Source organism: Vitis vinifera, chromosome 15 (genome assembly GCF_030704535.1).
Source record: "Vitis vinifera cultivar Pinot Noir 40024 chromosome 15, ASM3070453v1".
Classification (NCBI taxonomy): Eukaryota; Viridiplantae; Streptophyta; class Magnoliopsida; order Vitales; family Vitaceae; genus Vitis; species Vitis vinifera.
In genome coordinates, this window is record NC_081819.1 from 17,215,310 (window position 1) to 17,223,575 (window position 8,266).

At 31.2% G+C, this 8,266-nt stretch overlaps 1 long non-coding RNA gene across 1 annotated transcript; it reads right to left on the reverse strand.

The window, feature by feature from the left end:
* Window positions 1–136: 136 nt before the first annotated feature.
* On the reverse strand, window positions 137–2,900 carry LOC109124098 (uncharacterized). Its single transcript, XR_009467831.1, has 3 exons — window positions 2,640–2,900; window positions 2,260–2,328; window positions 137–2,157 (listed from the first exon to the last, which is right to left on the reverse strand). It is a non-coding gene; the product is annotated as an uncharacterized LOC109124098 (long non-coding RNA).
* Between the last annotated feature and the right edge of the window lie 5,366 nt (window positions 2,901–8,266).

Sequence of the window (8,266 nt, forward strand, 5' to 3'; positions counted from 1 at the left end):
CTAAGTAGATCATGAGAAAATTCAATTCTTTGAAGTCAAGATACTGCCTATGACTTTTGGGTTAAAACCTATAAGATTGTTTGGTGGATTCCACGTGATGAGGACCAGTTCAAACTAAAATCAACGGGTCAAAAACGAGATAAAAGGTACTATAGCTAATTAATGTATAAATGAATCATAGTAATTGTTTGAAGTAACAACATTCTGGAAGAAGAGAAAGTTTGACACTGGAGAGAAACAAAATGACAAGACCATAAATAACTTACAGTAAGTGCTGCTCCAAGACATCAATGTGTGGGCCCTCTGAAGAAATCCGATGATGATCAAGAAGCCAGGCGGTTTCAGAACTTGAGAAACCCCATCAACAGAGACTGCAGTTTCAACCATAAAAATTGCCATTGATCACAAAGCAATGGAGGTATAGTGCCCACAATCACTCAATTCACAGCCTCCTTAGGCTCTATCTAAATGGGAATGTGTCATGCAGGGAGAATTGAGGACTTTGCGCTTCATAATGTTTAGAAATAATAATAGGGAGATGATTCTTCAATTTTGAGCTCTTATTCGTCTTGAACAGATCAATGAGCATTCAATTGTTCAGCACCCAAGAATCTCCCCTTCCTCTAATTCCTCCACTGGAAAAACTCTACCAAGATCTGAACAATCAATTCTTTCTTCAGATTTCACTTCCTTGGAAAAGTAACCTTCCCAATCAAGAAAATCATCAGGATTAATTTGAGCAATTATATCAGAGTATGCATCAAGCAAGCCTTGATCAAAATCAAAATCCATGTTCTCGCCTGGTTCCTTCTTCTGGGGGGCTGGACTGTGGCTTTTTAGCTTCTGTCGATTTCACATGCTTCATGAGATCTTAGAATCTGAGGATCTGAAGAACCACCATGTTCTTCTATTTCCTCTTCCCTGAATGAAATGCCCTCTGGACTTGGGTGATCAATGGCAATAGACTTCTTAAGCTCTGGTTGATGACGACAAGGATTGGCATCTTTAATGACATTGAAATCATAGCTATGTGAAGGGAGGAAAACATGAATCAGAGGGTACTCCAGAATAACTAAACTGGCTAATTGATGTCTTATTGGAGCTCTTATATCCAACTCATAGAAATATGACCTGGGCCCTGCAGTGACATGGAAGGATTAGATTTTTTTTCAGATAGAATTTTTTCTTGTTCACGAGGGGAAAAAATGTTTTGATAGTGTTTTTTTTTTCTTTTTTTAATACTATAAAGCAAGGAAAGTTATATACAAGGAAATGCTACAGGTGGAAATATTTGAGTAGACATCAGGTAATGGCTGGAGTTCGGGTGGGAATAGTAGAAAATTATTTTCATAGGTAACATGGGTGCAGTAGAATTGAAGGCCAACAGAAACCCAAATAGAGCATCCACCAATAACCCAATTCAGTCCCAACCCAGGATGCTCATTTCCCAAATCCAGGGAAAAAAAAAATGTAAATTCAGGTATTTTGTTTACAGACTAGTTGGGGGACCAATTATTTTACCCACCATAAACCATTATTTGAACCAGAGAACCAGAGAGACAAGTATAATTTTTTGGTTGGCAATGCACTGCATGTTGCAAGTTGAGCAAATCCTAGCCTCTCAATTTTAAAGATTTCAGCAGCAGTGCCTAGCATAAATGGACCATCTCCAAAGAGGACGGACAATAAACCACAGTAAAAAAATCCAATTAACAAATGGTGCATGGATGATGTGCTATACCTTAGCTGGCATTTTGGCTCATGGCCTCAACACTAGCTCAATGCAATCCAACAATAAAGCTGGGTTCAGCACAGTCAACAAGTCAACAACTATGAATCAGCAAAGAAAAGGAAATACCTTTGGATATTTACGAATGAAAAATTTGAGACAGTCCAACTGCTCTCAACAAATCGGCTTGAGCTTATGATTCCATGGCCCAGGCTTTAGATGGTTCTCAATTACAGATGAGAGAGTTGACAGTCAACAAGTCAACAACTATGAATCAACAAAGAAAAGGAAATACCTTTGGATATTTACGAATGAAAAATTTGAGACAGTCCAGCTGCTCTCAATAGATCGATTCGAGGCTATGATTCCATGGCCCAGGCTTTAGATGGTTCTCAATTGCAGATGAGAGGGTTGAGTTTTCATTTATTCTGTCATAACATTAAATGAATCAATGAAACAATAAAATTTGATAGAGTAGGAAGACTATTATAAAAGCTCTCCTAAAGATAAGAATAGATAAGAGAGCTCACCCATGGTTGAGTAAAACAATGTCTATTGAATGAAACCGCCATTCAATCGTCCAAGTAATGCATTTATCTCTAGCAAAAAAGATATGAGAATGGTAATGCTAGGAACTGAAAAACAATTCTTAATTTATTTATAAAAAAAAAAAACAAAATAAAGGCCAAAGACGATTCATTGAGTTCAAAAACTAGTTTGACTACTAATTTATTAAATAACAGTGATATGAAAACAAAGCTAGAAAATAGAAACTGCATGTAAAACATAAATCATATCAAATTCAACTAACAAACAACCCATAAGTGGACATGTAGTAATCTTCCTTATAACTAAAGACAACTAGTTATCTCATGAATACATGATTACCTTTGGTTGTATTCAGATTTACCAGATAAGAGGAGATTATCGTCAAATTGAGAGAGGGGAACGAACTGGGTCCGCTGCCCCTTGCCCGTACACCTAGTTTGTTGTTTGTGAGCTTTAACACAAGGAAGACTACAGGAACGCACAAAACAACCTGGGCATGTGTGCTTTGATAGATTCAATTTGCACTCCTTTTCACAGAGGTGGGTGTTTAGAGTTAGGCTGTTGCAGGTGAGTCTTCTCGTTCTTCCATTGGCGAAAGGTTGAGGGCATTAAGCAGTGTTTTCAGAAGAAATGACCGTTGAATGGGAAAAAGAAATTCCAAAGGTTTTATCAGCCGGATTTTTGACAAATTTATTGTAAATTAAGAAAAAAATATTTGTAAAAAGTGGTACTTTAAAAAAATGATAAAATTATGGCAATTGGTGCCACAATTTCAGTATATTATTCTTAAAATGTATCTTAAAAACATAATTTTAGTATATTATCGTAAAATTAAATGTTCAAAAAATTACTTCTTTCATTTCACTTTTTTTTTCTATTATTTCTTTCGAGATATAACTCTATTTCATTTCATTTTTTTCTATTTTTTTTATGTAAATTAATTTATTTATTTCATGTTTTTTTTTTTAATTTTTATTGTTTTTCTATCTTTTATGGTTTTTTTTTAAAAATAATTTCTTTTATAATTTAATATACATGAAGTGTAGTTCATTTGTAGAGGTTTATTTTCAAATATTATAACAAAGAAAAAGCAATCCAAAAATAAATAAACATTAAAAATAAATAAAAAATAAAAAATTGAAAATAAATAAACTTAATTATTTACATAAAGTCATTGCCTTGATCCATTTATAATTTTTTACAAATTTGAATAATTAAATAAAGATTTGAAAAGAAATGCAAAAGATTAAAAATAAATAGATTTCAAATTTATTATTTTATCTATTAAATTAAATCAAAGTTGTTTATCTTTATTATTATAATTTATTATTAAATGTTAAAACAGATAAATTATTGATATATTTAGGTAATTTTATTTTAGCGTCAAAAAAATATGGTTGGTAAAAACTTTTATTGGAAACATGATTTTATTATTTTACTTTTATTATTTTATATTGAAGTATTTTCAAAACATGATTTCAATAAAATGTATTAAACTTGTGTCTTCAAAACACGATTTCATTAATTTATACACTTACATTGAAGTCATGAATTGAAAATACAATATCAGTATTTTTACATTAAAATTGTGTTTCAAATATACGATTTCAAAAAAACATACTAAAATCGTGTCTTGATATCTATGTTTTGTTGGCACAATGTGCCATAGATTTGGAAATATTTTTTAATTTGCCATATTTTGAAAAATAAATTTTAAAATTATGGTATTTAAGAAAAAAAAAACCCTTTACTAGCCAAAAATGCCATTTGACTTGAAACAAAGAAATTTTCTTTTACCGACTCATACCGGGTAATACTTAAGATTCCAAAATTTATATATATATATATATATATATATATAAGGATGCAACTATATTCCAGTTTTAAAACTATTTCTAAATTTACAATATTTTTTATAATATTAATTACAAATTATCTTTTGAAAAAATTAATTTTAGATAAAATATGGAATTTATCTTTTCAAAAGAGAAAGTAGATTTGAAATTATTGATTATCTTACTTTAAAATAAAAAATAAATTAATTATTATTTGAAGGTTATAACACTAATGGCATATGAAATCTTCCTTTGAAAAAGTTGAAAGTGATAGCTTTTACATTATAATTTCATTTAATACATTTTACACCCTAAACTTTTACCTATATTTTACATTTTACCTTCTCACATTCAAAACTTAACATTTTGTCTCCAATTACAAACCCTTCATAAAATCTTTTTTGTATTATAGTTTGAACACTAATTTAAAATTAGGTAAAACCAACTTTGAATTAATAACCTTAAAATAAAATTTCGTAAATACTTTCAAAATATAGTAACTATCGATTTTGATTTTTGATTTTAGAAAAATATTTATATAATTAGTTGTGATTTTTCATTTTAAAGAGAGGTGTACATAATTATTTATAACATTGGAATACAATTGTGAAATATAATAGCTTTAAACTTGACAATACATATTTTTCTTTACATTTAAACTTTATTCCTTTATTTAGTAAATTGCTCATTAACTTTTTAATAAGTTTGGAAGGCAAAAATATGGTATTTTAATATATCTAGAAGTAAAGAGTTGAGTTTTGAATGAAAGATAATAAAATGCAAAATAAGTCAAAAGTTTAAAAAATAAAATATATTTAACAAAGGGTTATTTGATTAGAAAGGTCATTCAAACACTTAATTTCAAGAATGGAAGATTAATTTTTAAATGTCTTGAGATAACAAAAAAAAAAAAAAATCACAATTTCATAAAATGATCATCATTATCATGGTGTGTTTTGACTTTTCAACATGATATTTATAAATGTTCAATAATTATCAAACTTGAATTCATTATTTGATGCATAAATTTGAGAATGAGATTGATTTCTCAATTAGATATTCACTCATAATATCTAAATTTAAATTATTTTTCATCTTCAATTATTTTATAGTTTTTCTCCTATATTCAAGTTAGTAACACTTACAATGTTTTCAAATAAATAAATAAATAATTATCATTCATTTCATAATTTTTTTCTTAAATTTGAGTTAAAACAAGTATATGGTGTAAATATACTCAAACATTTATACATGTGATTTAATGTTTAAATAAATTTATATAATGCTCAAATATTTTGTTATGACTAATATCTTATAACTATGTTTTACAATGGTTTTGTGCTTAAAATAAGGCTCTCGTGTTTATTGAAATCTTACTGTAAATTAGAAATAAGGATTATTTACAATTTTTTTCCATTTTCATCCAAACTAATAATAATAAATAAATAAATAAAACAAGGGAATTATCCATGCCCACTCCACCATCTTATTTAGCTTTTTTTACTTTTTAAAATTTTAATTAATTATATTAAAAATAGTATAATTTATTATTATTATTATATCTATATATGTAAGAAAATAAAAATAAATTAAATCAAATTATTTCTTTATATATTATTTATATAATATTAAGGGATGGGATAACATAGTATCCAAACTCAATTGGTTTTTTTTTTTTATAAAATAAAATAAAAAATAAAAAAATTACATATTTCAAACATTTTTATACTTTTCTCAAACTTATTTTATTAACGCAAGAAAAGCGAAATATTTTTGAAAGGATTTTACAAATAAAAGTCATTTTGACAAAAAAAAAAAAAAAACCATTTTGTTGATGACTGATACACCATCTTTTATTATTTATTTTTATTTTAAGAGTAATTTTTTAATATAAACATAATATAAATTTATATCCAAATTATTTTTTGAAAATTTTTTTTAAAAAAATATATCCATAACAATCCTTAGAATAATTTTTTTAAAAAAAATTAGTTATGCTAAAAAGACTTATTTTAATGCCGCATTATTATTATTATTATTATTATTATTAGCAGAACCAGAATAATTTATAAATTCATATTATAAATATTTTTAAAAAATAATTGTAGACCCTTCTTTAACCCGTAAACACTTGTTTTTTTTTTTAATTACTATTATTTATTATATTTTATTTCATTTTATTTTTCTTTTCCTTTTACCCACTTTCCCGCCTCATGAGATTTTTTTTTTTTTTTTTTTTTTTTAACAGGATAGTGAAACCTTCTCTATAGAAGGGAGTGGGGGACAACCTATAAAAGTGAGTGGGTTGCAAGAGACACGTGAGAAAATGACACTACTACCTTGGCATGGTGGTGGTTAAGATGAAGACATTTTTGAACGGGAAGAGTAGAGAAAAAGGGTAAGCAATAAGAGACTGTTGGGGGAGGCTTGGAGGAGAAACAAGAATTGGGTGAAAGTTCTAGCAGTTTGGTGGGGCGGAGAGGAGAAAATGATGTAAGAAAAGCTATAGGTTGTGTAGGTTGATAAGGGAGCTGTGAACAGAGGAAGGAGGATATGGATTTTAAGAGAGTGAGCAAAAGATGTAGAGGAAGCTAGGTGATATATGTTTGAGGAATATCTTGCTGAGTTGTGAGAAAGAAAGTAAAGCTTAAAGCCAAGTAATTCCTAGATATAACTACTGTGAACTTCTTCTATTTCGTTTTCACACTAATTTACTCTCATTTTCAGTTACTTTTTTTTAGTATTAATAAGATAGAAACGGGATAACGCAGTTATCAGAATCGATCACCCGACCCAACCGCTATTCAGCGGTGCCTCAACAATACAACAAGAAACCTAGATGGACCAAAAGTCTGACTCTAAATGGATCGTCCAACCGAAACTTGCAGGGCAAGTCTCTTAAATTTGTAGACAGAGGAAGGATCGCCCCCATCGTGCCAACGCAATGGTAGTAGGATGAAACACTTGAACCGACGGTTGAATGCACTGACAATGTGGGAGAAGGAACCTGAAAAACCCTAAATCTGACCATCGGTACAACCATTCTCTCCAAAGCAAAAACACCAAAAAAACCTTAGAATCTGGATATCAGGGCGTTCATTTTCTGTCTAAACCCAATAACCGCCGGCGTGGTTCAAAAGAGAACTTCAAACAGAAAGAATGGTGAGTGGCGGGAAGCTTGCCAGGGTTAGAGGTGAGCGCTCCTTAACGAGAAGAAATTCGTTGGAAACAAGCTTGAGGATGGCGGCGAGGAAGACAAAGGACTACTGGAGGTAGACGCAGCGATGACGAAGGCACAAAGAGGGAAGGAAAAACTACGAAGCAAGAAAATGCTAAAAAGTAACTCAAAAGGTGTGGAGCCCCTATATTTATAGGGGCCCAAAAACCTAGGAATCTGAAGATACAAGCCACCTGGAAACGCTTCTCAATGAGGTGTGCTGTTTGACGGCCAACCTTGGTGGATGTGACGCATCATTGCCTTTCCAAGTGACATGTGTTCTAAAGCGTGCCCAAGAGACTTAAAGAGACGGATAATCCATTCCACCTCAACTAGTCGACTGCACGTCCGAATAGAGGTAGATGAATTAAGAGAGCATTGTGGAGGGTTCCCCTCCACGTGTCCTTCTCAAACTTAAGACCCCTTGGCCGATGAGGACAAACATGTAACCTGTTTGGGTTCACTTCGTCTAGACTAAGACAAGTTCCGTCTAGCACCAGGAGTGAGAGTTTTCCTTTCTTCCACAAGGCTAGATGGAATCCACAATCTGGGCTTGCTGGAATCTCAGACTAGAAAATCTATCCAATCAAGTCCTCAAGACTTCTGGCAAACGTGATCAACCACGCTTGACGTTTGAGCACCCGCCTGGACACCTGACATCTGAGCAGCGGACGTGACTCCATTTACACCCAAAAGTCAATATCAATTAATTGTTACACATAATCTCAAACATTGGTAGGATGAATGGACGGTCAACTGCATAGTCCAAGATTTTGGCACGTCAGCATATGGCACCAATCAACCGCTCTCATTTGACATGATTGCCCAGCCACCCTATGGACAATCATCATTACAAGAAATATTAGAGTGGATAGCCAGTACTACGGTGATGATGCCATCAGCTCTATATAAACCCCTCAAAAAGCATGAACAAGG